The sequence below is a fragment of the Haemaphysalis longicornis genome, unplaced genomic scaffold (assembly GCF_048455015.1).
Source record: "Haemaphysalis longicornis isolate Haplotype H1 unplaced genomic scaffold, Haemaphysalis longicornis Haplotype H1 scaffold_1, whole genome shotgun sequence".
In the NCBI taxonomy this organism is placed as follows: Eukaryota; Metazoa; Arthropoda; class Arachnida; order Ixodida; family Ixodidae; genus Haemaphysalis; species Haemaphysalis longicornis.
Genome location: NW_027526203.1, coordinates 468796125 through 468810929, shown reverse-complemented (window position 1 = coordinate 468810929; position 14805 = coordinate 468796125). Strand labels below are relative to the sequence as shown.

Below are 14805 nucleotides of genomic sequence, written 5' to 3'. Positions count from 1 at the left end.
TTTCTGATGTCATCCTGCATAGCACATGTGGTGCCAAACTGAACCGGAACTGTTCTGGTATTGCTGCTGAAGCTGAAACCAAGCCGTCTCGTTGCCTTAAGGGTCTTGAAAAAAAAAAAATCAAGCAACTTCGTCAGCACTCGCATTTTTCCCCATCCAATGGATCACGAGGTAAGAAACGGAGCTGATCAAGGGCGTCCGCAGAACTTTTTGCAAGGGGGGGGGTAGCACCATAAAGGTGCTATTTGTGGTTACAAAAAGTACAAACAGCGAATTAGAACCAGACTTGGAGGATATACATTGGATTTTACTACCGAACAAAGAAAAAAAGTCAATAAAAAAATGCGAAAAGTTACTGTGACTTTGTAAAGAGTGGCCAGCCTCGCTGCGTGAGGGTTCTCAACTCACGCCAACTGATCACCATCCCACAGTACAATACATTCACATACATAGAACTGCACTCCGTCAATCTTCCTTGAATAGCAGCTGCAGACGCCTCTGGTTTTTCTGGGCAAATTGTGAGATGACATGTGTGATGAAGTCTGTTGAAATGGCTCGCGCAATAAAGATACTACTCGCCTCCCTGGCTTTCAATGCAGTACAGGCGTACAAGCGTTTTGAGGGGCTGATTTATAGGTTTTGTTTCGGGGCTTGAGTGGTGCCGACATTTCGCAATTTCGAAGGAAAGGGTGTACAAGGTGATGGGACGGCACGGGAGGATGTTATACTCCCAACTAGGTGTAGCGGTGAAGATTTTTTGCTAGATATAGCTGCAACTTTGTCCGAAAACTGAAGTTCTTGCGGTAAGACGGCATAAATCTAGACTTTAGAGAAAAAACAAAAAAAAACGTGAAACCTTTCAGAATTGATCACTATCTTGAATAGCCAGCACAGGCAGTCTGTTTCACTGCCGTCACATGACCGGCAATGTTAGGCAGTGTCTAAAGTGCAATGTTGACCGCAGTCCTGAAGTGCGTTCCATACGGATACGCAGGACCTGAGGGTGCTAATCATTTGAGTAGCATGGATTGTTGCGCTAGTTGGTTCACGTACATAATTTTAAAAACTTTGCGCTAAAGGACGGGACAGAGGAGAGAACGTCGGTGTCGTTCTCTCCTCTCTTGCGTCCTTCAGGGCAAAGTTATGTTAATTATGGGCCAATCAACCTGTGCAGCTTTTTTTGTAGTAGTACATAAAAATATCCGAATTTCCAAGGGGGGGGGGGGGGGGGGGCACCTTTTGTACGCCCATGGAGCTGATAGTGAGAAATCTTGCTTTCGCGTAACCATATGTACCATCATTGCATAGGCAAGGAGCCTCAAAGTCCCTGGTCTATTTTTCATGACCAGTAGAGTTAAAAGGTTTGCATTTAACATAGCCTAATAATGATATGGTGCGGAAAATGGCATGTGGTGTGCAGTTATCTCTAAAAAAGAAACCTCGAGACACACCCTATGAGTCGTGACCCTTGCAGACACTGCACAGTGTCTTTGAAGAAAGTGTGGTGCTGAAGTAGACTAGACATGCAGATGGCAGTGGTTTTTGCTGTTTTGTTTGCTTTAGTCTGGGTGAGACAGCTGTGCATATTGCACAGTTTTGATACAAATTTGTTTTCCTGCGTCAGGCTGCTCCAAAAGCTTGAAAATTTCGAAAATTGCACCAAACTGCTTCAAAACGGTCTGTGAGCCAATATTTTAATGCTCCCGTCAGTTTCAGTGGGGGAAAATGCTTACTGGCGGCATACTTTTCCAGCATCTGCAAGGTGATGCTGTTTGTAACGGTTTAATTGATTGATCATTCAATAAAAAACCCACATTAGTTTTTTTTGAAAATCGCAATATCGGGTTGCACATGTTATATTCTGTGAGTAAATTTTTCCGATCGAAAACCATTGTAGTCTTGTAGAAAAAATACTTGTGTGTACTGAGGCGGCAAACTACGTGTGCAAGGTGATGAAAAAAACGGCTGTTTTAGGAGTGCCGTATCCGGAGCAGCATTGCCAGATGGTGAAGTTCGGCACCAGATTTTGGAAATCTGGTGAAATTCGGGGGCGCCTGGTGTTGATGTCTCGGAATGGCTACACCAGATGATATCTGGTGAAAACTGGTGAAACATTTTGTGACATGGCTTGTCACCTAAACTATTCAAATTTACGCCGTTTTGTTAGTGGTTTGATTTGCATCCCGTAGCTGCCGCTACATTATTGCCCACATCCACACTCGGTCGCACTAGGAAGCGACCATCGGGGGGGACCATTTCCAGCGCGCATTTCAGGGAGGGAGACTCTCTCTCTTTCTCTCGCATGCTATGCGCGCATACGTGAGTTAAAGGAGTGTGAGAGAAAAAAAAACTACATAACGTGACCTGTAAGGAAGCGTGATGCATGATGGTTTTTTTTTTTGGCATAAGGAGCGCGCTAGAGAGAAACAGAACCACGTGACCTGGGAGGATAAGTTTTGTGTGGTTTCGTGCGACGTGAGGTTTGTTATTGTTTTGTTCCTCTCCGCTGTTTCCCGGTTTCGGGCATTGTATTTGTGCGTGGCGGTCAATGAGAAGCTGGCGCTCTATAACATGTGGTAGTAGTCAAGCTTTCATGCCGCTTCTAGCTGCGAGCTCTCCGCGCAGTTTTTGCTCGCTTACGGTGTTGGTTATATTGCTCCCATCTGTTCACGTGTTTTGTGAAACTTGTCGGACTGCTTCAGGAATGACTTTGCCACTTTCAAGCACCTCCAGAGAAAAGGACTCCCACTTGACTTTTGTAAAAAACGGGTATAACTACTGGAAGAAAGGTTTGGAGAGGTTTAAAGGGACACTGAAGTGATATGTAAACATTGCGGGATTACTTGCGCAAATTGTAGTCCGGAGTCCCCAGGCCATGTTACGACCACTCTGGGCGCGTTTACGCGATTTTATTTAGTAGAAAAATCAATTCGAAAATGCTGTCCTCTCTTTACGCTCGCCCATTTTCTGCGGCGTTTTCGTGTGACGTCGCGAGGAGCCGAGCTCGCAATTGGCTGCGCTACTGCGCGGCTCCCCGGCCTTCAGACAGAGTCAGTCGGCCCAGCGTTTCGTCCGCCGGCCGCCGACGGGTCGTCGCAATCATAGGCGTGCGCACAGGGGGGGCAGGGGGGGCGGCCGCCCCCCCTAATCATCTGAAGGGGGGCGCCAAATTTGCCCCATACCTTGCCGATGTAACACATGAAAGTACAAATTTCTGCTCAGAAATATTTTGTATGTGTTGCAGTTCCATCGTATTGAAATAAAAATTTTATAACCATCCCTCTGTACTGCGTTCGGACCGCTAGGCCTTCAGTGGGAAGAGGTCGGGAGTTGGTGTAAGGGCGAAGGGGGGGCGCAGCGATAAGACTTTGCCCCCCCTAATCTAGAACTCTGCGCACGCTTATGGTCGCAATTCGTTCGCTCAGTTGAAACGAAGCCAGGACACGTTTGTGAATGGAAGAATGGGCCTTTCTTTACTTGGTTAGTTTGTTCACTGTATCTAGCTCCAAGTCAAGGTCGCACACAAGCGCACATGCGACGCTTCGCTGACTGGTACGCCAGTAGGAAAATATAAGGCCTCTTGAAGGCGGGAGAAGAGTCAGCGAAGTCAATATAGGTACTAAGGAAATAAAATCAACCGATATTTTTACCGTACAGCGTAAAAATAGGGTGCGGGAAGCACTTTTTTGCGCTGGGCGAACAAGCACAGCGGTCAGCAGCACGACTACGCATCTGCGAACGCTTTTCCGTCTACGAAATGCAATTGCTAGACGTGAGCTATTGTGGAAACTCGGGGGACGCTTACTGCACGAGCGCAATACAACAAATAGTCACCTAAGCTGCTTGAAATGCCAAAACTAAATAAAAGTGTAAACTTGTACAATATATACCTTATTACCGGGGCCGGCGGAGCCCGTCTCGTGGCCGACTTGTCTAGGGCGCTGGTTATATCGCCGCAAGTGTTTTGCAAGTCACGAGTTCGAGTCCCCGCGGGTACGTACTTTTTTTTTTTCGCGGGGAACGTGCTTTTTTTTTTTTTTTTTAAGGTAACTTTTTCGTTTTCTGCCGATGTTTTCTACATTGAGTTCACCTTTTTTTGGGCCGCAACGTTCATGGCTCCACGAACTAGTTCATCGAACGCGCGCAGGCTGGCACTGGCGCGCTAGCGAGTTCTCGTTGGCGTGCTGTTGCCATAAGCACCGACTGCTTGCGGGCAGTGGGCACCAGCCAGAATGAACAGACCCTTGGCCTGGTGCGAACACACTTTTTACGGTACAGGCATGAGTGAGGCAAGCTCCAAATATGGGGGAAAAGCGCATGACATTTGGGCGTCTGCGGGTACGCGGAAGGCGTCCATGCACTGCGTAGGCCTCGGCTAGTGAATGCTACGATTCCAAGCCGTCCTGGGAGGCTTATCTTTATGCATTTTTACAGCTGACAACATGGCAGAAGCGCGGTACGATGATTACTGAGTTATTGAGAATGCCCATCCAACAACGCCATTGGTTGTGTTTTACAGAACCGAAACCAAAACTTGTTTGATTGCTAACCGTGGGCATCGTCCAATCACGGTGCCCCCTCCTCCCAACGTCACAGCCTTAGTTGGTGCGGCCGCCGCTAACCGCGCATGGTAGTTTTTCTTCTTTCGCGCTTTGTAAAATAATTACCGATTTGTCAACCGGATAAACGATGAAAAGTGTGCTAATTTGAGCCAGTCTACGCAGTGCAAGCAAAAACGGGAGCTTGACAAATTCACTTCAGGGTCCCTTTAATATTCATGAAAGTTCGCAGTACCATCACGCAACTGTCGCTGCACTGGCAGCTGCAGAAGGAGGTGTGAGTGTGCTTTGCATGTGCGCAAAGGGTAAAGAGAAGGAAATAAGGGATGCCCGGAAGGCGCTTCCCACCACGTTATCTTCTTTGCAGTACCTTGCATGCCAGGGGCTAGCAGTACGCCCGTGGCCATGATGAGAATGAAAGTAATCTAATAATCTAAGACAACTTCTTGAACTTCGCGCCAATGATATCCCAGAGGTGCAGCCAAGATCTTGGCTACGCAGATCAAAGTACAAATGGCTTTCCCCGGAAATCGTGAATGAAATGTTGGACATGATGGCCAGTAGCCTTCTTAGGTCTATCATCGAGGTCCGTGACGCCGGTCACTACGCAGTGATAATGGACGAGACGACAGATTTATCCGTCAAGGAGTAGGTGTCCATTTGCTTTCGTGTTGTAAACCAAAGTTTTGAGGTGCAGGAACTGTTCTGCGGTTTCTTCAACATAACAGACACGAAAGCAGCAACACTGCTGAAAATACTCAAGGACATTCTCCATAGGTTTAAAGGAGCACTGACACGCAAATTTTATGTAGCAATTTTAATGCTTTTATCGATGCTTCATAGTCTGACGAACCTGAAACAGCACTTCAAATACTTCAGCGCGCGATAGTTAATTACATTGAACGGCCTGAAAATCGTTTGTTTCAAATTCCCGCGCTTTCATCCCGAACGGCGCAAATGACAGCCTCCCGGTTTGACCTCACCGCTTTGTGCGGACGTCACCGGCGCACGCTTGAGAGGGTGTTGCGCCCGCTCGCCACTCGTGGGGCCGCGCGCGTGAAATTACGTCACGAGTTTTTGACGAGCGCTGTCGCGTCACTTCTTTTTCCTCTCCTGGAGTGATGTCACGCTGATGTCCATTTGCTGAGTGCCGCTCCGCGCCCTGCTCCGTCGACGCGATAAATGCGATCCAATTGAACTATGTTCTTCGCGTCGCAGGCCGCTCATATTTCAGCCAGGGTATTCTGTTGAGTGAAGGAAGCGAACTGTGCAATAATATTAACGCCGAAAATTGGTATCAGTGCTCCTTTAACATACCCATTGAAAAGTGTCGCGGACAGTGCTATGACGACGCGGCAAACATGAGAGGGCAGCCAAGTGGGCTGCAAGCTCTCATACGAGAGGAGGAGCCTACAGCTATATATGTGCACTGTCTCGCCCATGTTTTAAACCTTGTTTTGAACGACGTGATGCAAACAGTTGACAGATGCAGTGACATTCTGAGCGTGATGACGGAGCTGATAAGTTTTGTCACAGGCTCCCCAAAGCGCCTTCATTGGTTCAAGGCATTTCAGGAAGAGGAAGAAAGCGTCAGTTTGGTAAAGTTTTGCCCCACCAAACTACAGGCCGCTGATCTTATTTTTGCAAGAAGTAGCCTCGGAACGCAGCTGCAGTGTGTGCTGCGCCAATTCAGCAGTAGCTGCGATCAGCAAAGCCCGCGGGAAAAGGGGATGGAGACAGCTAGAAGGTTAAAAATAAAACAACTAAAATAACTGAAATAAAAAAATTATATATATATATAGCGAATCAGAAAAATGGGAAATGAGGGGCTCCGTGAAATAAGACAGAAAATAAGGGTTGGCAGTCAAGAAAACCTCAGAAAGCAAAGGGGAGGTTGTGGTGGGTCACAGAAAGAGATGAAGAATTTTTTTGAGTCGAAAAGAAAGTGGTGAAAAAAATGCTCGCCGGGTGGGATCCGAACCCACGACCTCCAGAATACCGGTCTGGTGCGATAACCACTACGCTACCGGCGGGGCTGTTTCCCCAGCACTTTCTCGGGTATTTATGTTAAGGTATTTTTGTTTCCTGCACTTGGGGGTGGTAGCCGCCGCCACTCGGACTACTCGGGGTGAAGGGGACCTTCTTTTTAACCCCCGCGCCGTGACTCGAGTGTCTACGACATGTCGAGAGTGGTCAACCAGCGTTGAACCCTCTTAAGCTCCCTTTGGCACCAACACTGCCAGAACAGAGGCCCTCGCTAAGCATGTAGCGAATCAGAAAAATGGGAAATGAGGGGCTCCGTGAAATAAGACAGAAAATAAGGGTTGGCAGTCAAGAAAACCTCAGAAAGCAAAGGGGAGGTTGTGGTGGGTCGCAGAAAGAGATGAAGAATTTTTTTGAGTCGAAAAGAAAGTGGTGAAAAAATGCCCGCCGGGTGGGATCCGAGCCCACGACCTCCAGAATACCGGTCTGGTGCGATAACCACTACGCTACCGGCGGGGCTGTTTCCCCAGCACTTTCTCGGGTATTTATGTTAAGGTATTTTTGTTTCCTGCACTTGGGGGTGGGTGGTAGCCACCGCCACTCGGACTACTCGGGGTGAAGGGGACCTTCTTCTTAACCCCCGCGCCGTGACTCGAGTGTCTACGACATGTCGAGAGTGGTCGACCAGCGTTGAACCCTCTTAAGCTCCCTTTGGCACCAACACTGCCAGAACAGAGGCCCTCGCTAAGCATGTAGCGAATCAGAAAAATGGGAAATGAGGGGCTCCGTGAAATAAGACAAGAAATAAGGGTTGGCAGTCAAGAAAACCTCAGAAAGCAAAGGGGGGGTTGTGGTGGGTCACAGAAAGAGATGAAGAATTTTTTTGAGTCGAAAAGAAAGTGGTGAAAAAATGCCCGCCGGGTGGGATCCGAACTCACGACCTCCAGAATACCGGTCTGGTGCGATAACCACTACGCTACCGGCGGGGCTGTTTCCCCAGCACTTTCTCGGGTAGTTATGTTAAGGTATTTTTGTTTCCTGCACTTGTGGGTGGTAGCCACCGCCACTCGGACTACCACCCCCAAGTGCAGGAAACAAAAATACCTTAACATAAATACCCGAGAAAGTGCTTCAAAAGACCCTTCAAAAGACGCTCCTCTCCGTTTTCTTTCTCCCGCGTCACGACCGGGCTACAGCGGCGGTGCGGCGGCGTCCGCCGCTCTAGCCCGGCCGTGGCCGACGCTGCTGCTGCGTTTGGGACGCCGCCTCCGCGAATTCCAAGTAACGGCTGGCAGAATCTCCGGTTTCACTATTTGTAGAGCCACGTGTGTGAATTCAAGTGACGTCACATGGGCAATTGCTGTGGGCGTCGTTTAAAGGTTTGCTTTCCAACCACCCTCCAGCGTTGATTGGAGCCAAATTTTTGTTTTGGTTGGCTTTCAGTTCTCGACGACCCTCAAAGCCAATCAGAACAGGTTCTCGGAAAAATGGCGATGCCCCGATTTACTCGAGCGGGGTCAAAATAGTAGTAGCTTTTGTTAACCTGATGTGCAGAAAGCAAAAACAAAATCAGTAATTTTGCACTCTAATCACTAAATCAGCAGAAATTGAACAAAATCAGCAGATCTGTATACTGATAAATCAGTAGCAGTGGCAGCACTGCTCCGACGGACTCTCTTCGTTTCCCCACGCGCACACGATAGCGCCGCCCGCGCGCCGATGCCCCGAACGGACCGGTCGTGCCATCTCTCGGGGGCCGCGACGAACCAGTGGAGCGCCGGACCGGTTTCAGGGCAACGCGTCTCTCCCGAAGCGCGGTTCTCCACGATAAAGTCCCTTTATCGGCGCTAAAGCAGATGAAGGGACTTTACTCCATGATTCCCACAAATCCTATTTGTTCTACATTTTCATATTTCTTCTAAGTGCTTTTTTTTATGTAGACAAAACAGAAAATTGTGCAGTGATAGCAATTCTGCCACAATTCCCGGAACAGGCGAATAAATTTTATGAAAGATTTTATTTTCCTTGTTGACATTACTAGCTATGTATTTTCACTTAATAGTTATAAATTTCAGTTCTGTATGTTATCAGTTATGTATTTATTATACATATTTTTAATCCCTTGAAAAATCATATGAAGGAGGTCGAGGTGCAATCTCAGCCCCCCCCCCCCCCCCCCCCCCCCACTCTCCCGAGTGAAATAATTTGTGGCTACTCCCCTGGATCTCAAATAAAGATACGCAAGGTATTCGCAAAGCATTCCACCACCCTCTCTGTGGCCTGCAATGCACCCCCAACCTGCCCCATTTGTTTTTTTTATTATCTCACATCGATTTCCAAGGGGCCACGCGCCAAAAACGACCGGAGGGGAGAGAATATATTCGAAACTCGAATACTTTGCATGGGTCCAAACAGTATTGTGTATGCTATGAAAAAAAAAAAAGAAGAAGAAACATTGTGTTTTCTATTTTGAGTCGATTCGCAGTGCATCTATGAATATTGGAACGCTGCTACTGGAGCTCCAGGCTGTTCAGGACGCAGTCAATGCTGCAAGTGCACTCCATAACATCACGGAGGTGCATATATACACAGACTCGCTCAGTGCTGTGAAGCATCTGAAGCAAGTAATTAAAGAAGACACCTCTGATCTGCCAGCAGATTCACAGCCTCCACGGAACATCAGAGCTAACGTTCCGTGTACATTGGGTACAGGGGCACGGTCAGAACATGCTGAATCAATTAGCGGACCATATTTCCCACTCTTCTTCCCCCCCCCCCCCCCCCTGAATCCTCCCCTAGCCCCCTTCCTTGCGATCCGCGCTCCCGTCTTTTAGCCCGGAAATCTCTCCTGAGAAGGGACACACGTGCCCTAATTCCCCCGTGTGTCTGCTCCCTGCTTCCTAATCTTTCCCGGGTGGAGGAAGTTTCTCTCAGGAGGCTTCGGGCTGGGGTGGCCCTCACACCTTCAGTCACTTGGACTTGGGGGAACTCACAAGACGACCCAGGAACGTGTCCCAAGTGTCCGTCTCCGGCTGTTGAAGCTGACGCCAAGCATCTTTTGTGGACGTGCGCGGGAACAAGGACAGCTCGAGACGATGCGCTCAGAAAGGTTGGTCTCCGGTGGGATAAACGTACTACAACCGCTGGGTGCAGGACGATAAATAGTGCAGGTCACTGATGGACTTTCTGCACGCCACTGGACTGCATGCATACCTGTAGACTTGAAAACCTGTCGGTTTCGTGACCTTCTGTGCTTTTGGCAGCCCCTCCCTCCCTATTTTCTTCTCTTTCTCTTTCCTTCCTACTTTCTTCCCTCCTCCCATCTTTTACCGCCTGTCATATGCCGCGCGGCAAAAACTCGAAGTTAAAAAAAAAGAATATTGGAAGAGTTCAATATTCAGTGTTTACGATTAGAGCTATAAAAGTTGGCTCCGCCGCACGACTTGCAAGCATGCGTGCCCCTGTGGGTTGGCTTTTTTGCACGACGCTAAAGCTGTGCAAAAAAGCGATTTTATCGCGGCCGGGAGCACTTCCGTTCCGACTCTCGTGGGGCCTTCAGATCGCGCATTTCTATATCAACGTCCAACTTGGTGTTCGGTCCCCGCGGGCCGTCTTTAGCACTGCGGAGAAGTCTTGCTGCTGGCCGTTATACATAACCACTTGAGCATGTCACTGCAATAGTGCTAACAAGGCCATATTTGGCGCTTTGCAGCTGCAAAACAACAAAAATAGACAAACATGTGTTTGGTGTAGGGGATAGAGAGCAACATTGGCTTTCATTTGCCAAAGTTTGACAAAAATCGAAGATGGCCATTTCCTTAAAGGAGCCATGAAGAGAAAATGCAAGTTGGTTTTATTCGAAAGATTTCGTGTTTTATAGTGCCCCCAGCGCTTGTCCGGATACAAACGGTGCTTTATTCACTGAGAAATTAAACAATTTAGGTTAAAATTTTGATTTTCCCGCTCAATCGTGCGTTTTCGTGGCCCCAAGTGACATCACGGGAACCGATCGCTCTGCAGTAGAGATGCGTCGCTCAGGAGTGATCCGGTTCTTTTGAGCCGCTCTTTTTGAAGAACGAGTGAGCCGTGGCTCAGTAAAAGTGAGCGGCGGTTCTTTTGGAGAGAGGGAGACCCTACTCGCCCCCTCAGTGATCAGTGTCGAACGGGGCGAGCCACAGCACTGCAAACCATGGAGAAAGAGCCAACGGAGCCTAAAAGCCGGGTCAACGCCCTCTCGCGCCAGCTACACAGAACAGGGAGGATTTTAGAGAAGCAAAGGTCTAGCTTTGCCTGTAGTGCCAGAAAAAGCGTAGTGGCGGCGTCGTGAACTACCCAGTACGCCCGCTTGATGGCACTGTAAACACGGCTTTGTAAACATGGCGGATGCTTTTTGCACAGGCCGCTTGAGCTCCTTAATAACATGGCTGCCCTCGCACGGCGGCCGCCGGCTCGCTGCTCCACGGCCGGGCTCGACTCTCCTCCTCCCGCGCGCGAAAGGGGCGTCGAGTCCGGCCGTGGCTGCTCCTGCTGGCTCCTGGCTGGCACGCTGGTCGCGTGTTTACTTGCGCCGCGCTAGTGAAGTGATGTTACGCCAGGGGCCGTATTCTGCTGGTCATCCGACGCGCGCCGGAACGATTTCCGGCGCCCTTCCGACGCGGTTGTTTAGAGAGAGGAGAAAGTGGGCTCTCACGATTGGCTCAGAGCGGAAAACGTCAGCCGGCCTACTTCACGCGGCTATATTTTGGCTATTTTTTGGTGACGTCACGTAGCCAAAGGCTCCCGCTCGTTCTCCCGCGACCGGCGGGTGAAATCCGGCGCGGTTAAGAGCGCATCGGATTGTACGATGCCTGCGTATATTCCGCCTGTGTTCGCACTTTTGTTGGAGCTGCTGGAGGAGGATCCCGTGCCTGAGCGTCGACTGAGTGACGGCGACTTTCAGCGCCGTTTCCGTGTCAACAAGGGCCCGGCGCGGATGCTGTGCGACGCACTTAACGAGCACGTTAGGCCTCGAGGTGCGACGGGGCTATCTACGGAAGCGAACGTGATGTGCGCTCTGAGGCTCTTCGCTACCGGCAGCTTTCAACAGATTGTCGGTAGCGGTGATACTCTTGGCATGACGCAGCCGTCGGTCAGCCGCAGCATTCACGCCGTTGCCAAGGCGCTGAAATTGGAAGCCCTTATCGGCCATCGAGGTGCAGCGAAGTGTCAACAGATACGAAGGTGCTGTGCGTGCTGTGTCCCTCTTCGCAACTGACAGTTTGCAAAGCGTTTTCTGCCACCATGAAACACTGTCGCACCCCGACGCCAGTCGCAGCGTTCACACTGTGGTGTCGGCACTGACGGAGCTCCGACACACGAGGGTTTTGGATACCCCGGCGACGTAAGCACGGTGTAAGTACTACTTGTTTCTGGCTACGTTTGTTACGGAAGCAAAAAATTGTTTTGCATCGAAGGGAAAAGGAGCGCGATGTCTAAAAAGCAGTCACTGAAATGCGTTTGTTTTGAGCGGTGTGGTGTGGTGGCAGTGATCTCCCATAAATTTCGCAATTGTGCATGATCAAATAGTGTGTCAAAAAAAAAAAAAACTTAGCAGATGCATGCATATGTAAATAATCTTTTAACTCTCCGGCCTATGTTCGCTTAAGTGAAATGATATCGAAAAGGTATGTCAATAAATGTAGCTAAAATGAACACGTTCAGAGGTATCGAATAGGGTGGCGTCTTGAAAGAAAAAAAGCTTATAAAGAAAGATAAACAGGTGTATTGTGTTGGTCGTCTAACTGACTTCATAAAGAACCGTGTAATATATGCGCAACGTATATCGCCCTCGCCCCGCCCCCATCGTGTGTCAACTGCTTCGGCGCCTTCACTTCGGCTGAGATGTTTCCCCCTGCTTGACACATAGTGAATAGGTGACAAGTTCAGCTTGTCGGCTCGTTTTAAGGGTTTATCGATTTCGAAATGCGGGGTGGGGAGGGGAGGGGTTGTATTTCGCAGTTGTACCGCATAGATGGGTGGGAGGGCCCTTATCTATAGTTGTAAGTAACCAATTTTCCTCTCAGGTCGCCTGCATGCTCTAATTCCCCTGCTACGCGAAACAGCGACGATTAAAAAAAAGGCACATACAACACGGCGATGTCGTTTGTCGTTGCATGCAGTTGCGGAGTGAATCAGTTCCAAGTAACCCAATTCTTTATATTCTTGCTCTTGTTTATTGCCTTTTCCTTTTTTCAAACTGTGTACTTGTTTAATGCTTTAGTACATATTTGTGTTATGTATTTCTTTCAGGTGTGCGACGCCAGTATGAAGGCCCTGACCGTGACTGCCGAGTACAGTGCCTTTGTGTGACTGGCTGTTCACTTTTGCCCGTGACGTGTAAAGCCTGGCGAGTTCTGGGGTTGACGGTGGCCACCTGCTCGAGTCGTGGCTCATGACACCCCCTGCTCGTCGTCCAGGCCCCAGACACCTGAAGAAAAGTACAATGCCGCACATGCTTCGATGTGCTCTGTCGTGAAGTGCAGCATTGCAGTTCTCAAGAGCTGTTTTCCTTGCCTGCAGTAGCACCAGCTTGTCTTCATAGGCCTCTTCTGGCAGCCAACATTGTCAGTGTGTTGTGTGGCTGCCTGTTGGAACGACTGACGACAATAGCTGCAGCAGCACCAAGGGACGAGGGCAGTGATACAGACGATGCGGCTGATGAGGTACCTGCCCCCGACAGGAGCAAGAAGCTCCTGAAGGACAGGGCAACCAACGCATCTTCAGACAGCTTTGTGGCACTAAACATGTCATTTTTAACTTTCGTTTCTGATTGTGTGTGGTGTGCGGTGTTTGTTTTGTCGGGAGAAAATTGTTTTGTTGTTGTTTCATGTAGCATATACTTTGCCCTGACGCGACATTGTTTCCTGTAGAGAAGCTTCTTGTCGTTTTGTGTTTGACATGGTTGTGTGAGGACAACAGAGAAAGTTGCTTTGCTTTCGACCACTATATACTATGTCTTGACACGGTGTTGCTTGATCTGGGATAGGCCGTGACTACTGTTTTGATGGGTCGTGAGGCCTTGTTGTGGGTATAGAGACCGGTCAAGATTCTCTTGAGAAAATTCTGTTTATTACACTGTAACCGTCATTCTGCTGTGAAGCAAAGAATGATGATGCATGTACCACAAACAAAAAAAAATAATCAGTATACTGCGGAATCTTCTGGACACAATTAGTTCAATCCAGTCAAGAGTTATATTATGACATAGCACAACCATTGCACGGTGACTTTGTTTGGAAATCTCTGACAGATCATTTTACTTAAGAGAACACGATATGCCAGTATGCATCTCCACTGTTGATACAAAAAGTAAACATGCTTAAAATGTTGGAGGCTGTCTCTTAACAAAGAGTTCACTGTCATGGTTTACTCTGACATTCTCATGATAAGTGGAAAAATGGTCACAAAAGTTTCATTTACCCCACCATTGCATGTATTCTAGCACTCAGTGCTTTGATGACTGCTTGCTTAGATTTTTAAAGTGATATTGCGATTTTTTCTTTCATGAAGGACACCTGCTTGTAAAAAATAATTATGATAAGCCAACAGCAGCATCTACAAAGGCGTATTGAATTTTTCCTCAATAAATCAGGGTGTTACAAGTTATGTTGAACTGTTTCCTTTTCCCCTGCATGCAGCAGCACCGTCCAAGAGTAACCAACACTGGGAAAAAATAATCGTGACAAAATCAACTATAGCATTTCTGTAGTACACAGCCTTATTTAAAGTGCACAGAAACCAACGTAACTTCATTGCAAAAATAAAGAAGGGCACATTGATGTTTGTGATGCAATGCCAAAACTGCTTTCTCTACTCCAGCTTGTTAAAGTGCTCATAGTTGGCATCTATTCTTGTTGAGGCCCACAGTACTGGTTGTTTGTTCAGGGCCTTCCACAACCAGCAGCTCTCCAGCTCCAGTGTGCCTGAAAATGTGTTCATTATGAGCTTAACGGCCAAAAAACAATAAGGGGTTGAAAATTTGGTCTCTATCTTAGTTAACGAAGCGTATTGCGGTATACTTTACCTATTTAACCCTGAAGGGTAGAGGCATTAAATAGGAAAATGGAATTACAAAATATGCTAACGTAAGAATACATTGCAGGTGCTCAATTACAAAAATTGCACCTCATTGCACAGTCACTGAGTTGTACCTATGCTTGTAGAAACAAGTGATTATTGTGGATGGAAACAATACCTGCGGGAAGGCGGTTTGATTCTCGGGATG

General features: G+C 48.2%; 1 long non-coding RNA gene across 1 annotated transcript; it reads left to right on the top strand.

Moving 5' to 3' along the window:
• The first annotated feature begins 11407 nt into the window (after nt 1-11407).
• On the top strand, nt 11408-14183 carry LOC144156230 (uncharacterized). Its single transcript, XR_013319725.1, has 2 exons — nt 11408-11933; nt 12831-14183. It is a non-coding gene; the product is annotated as an uncharacterized LOC144156230 (long non-coding RNA).
• The last annotated feature ends 622 nt before the right edge of the window (nt 14184-14805 follow it).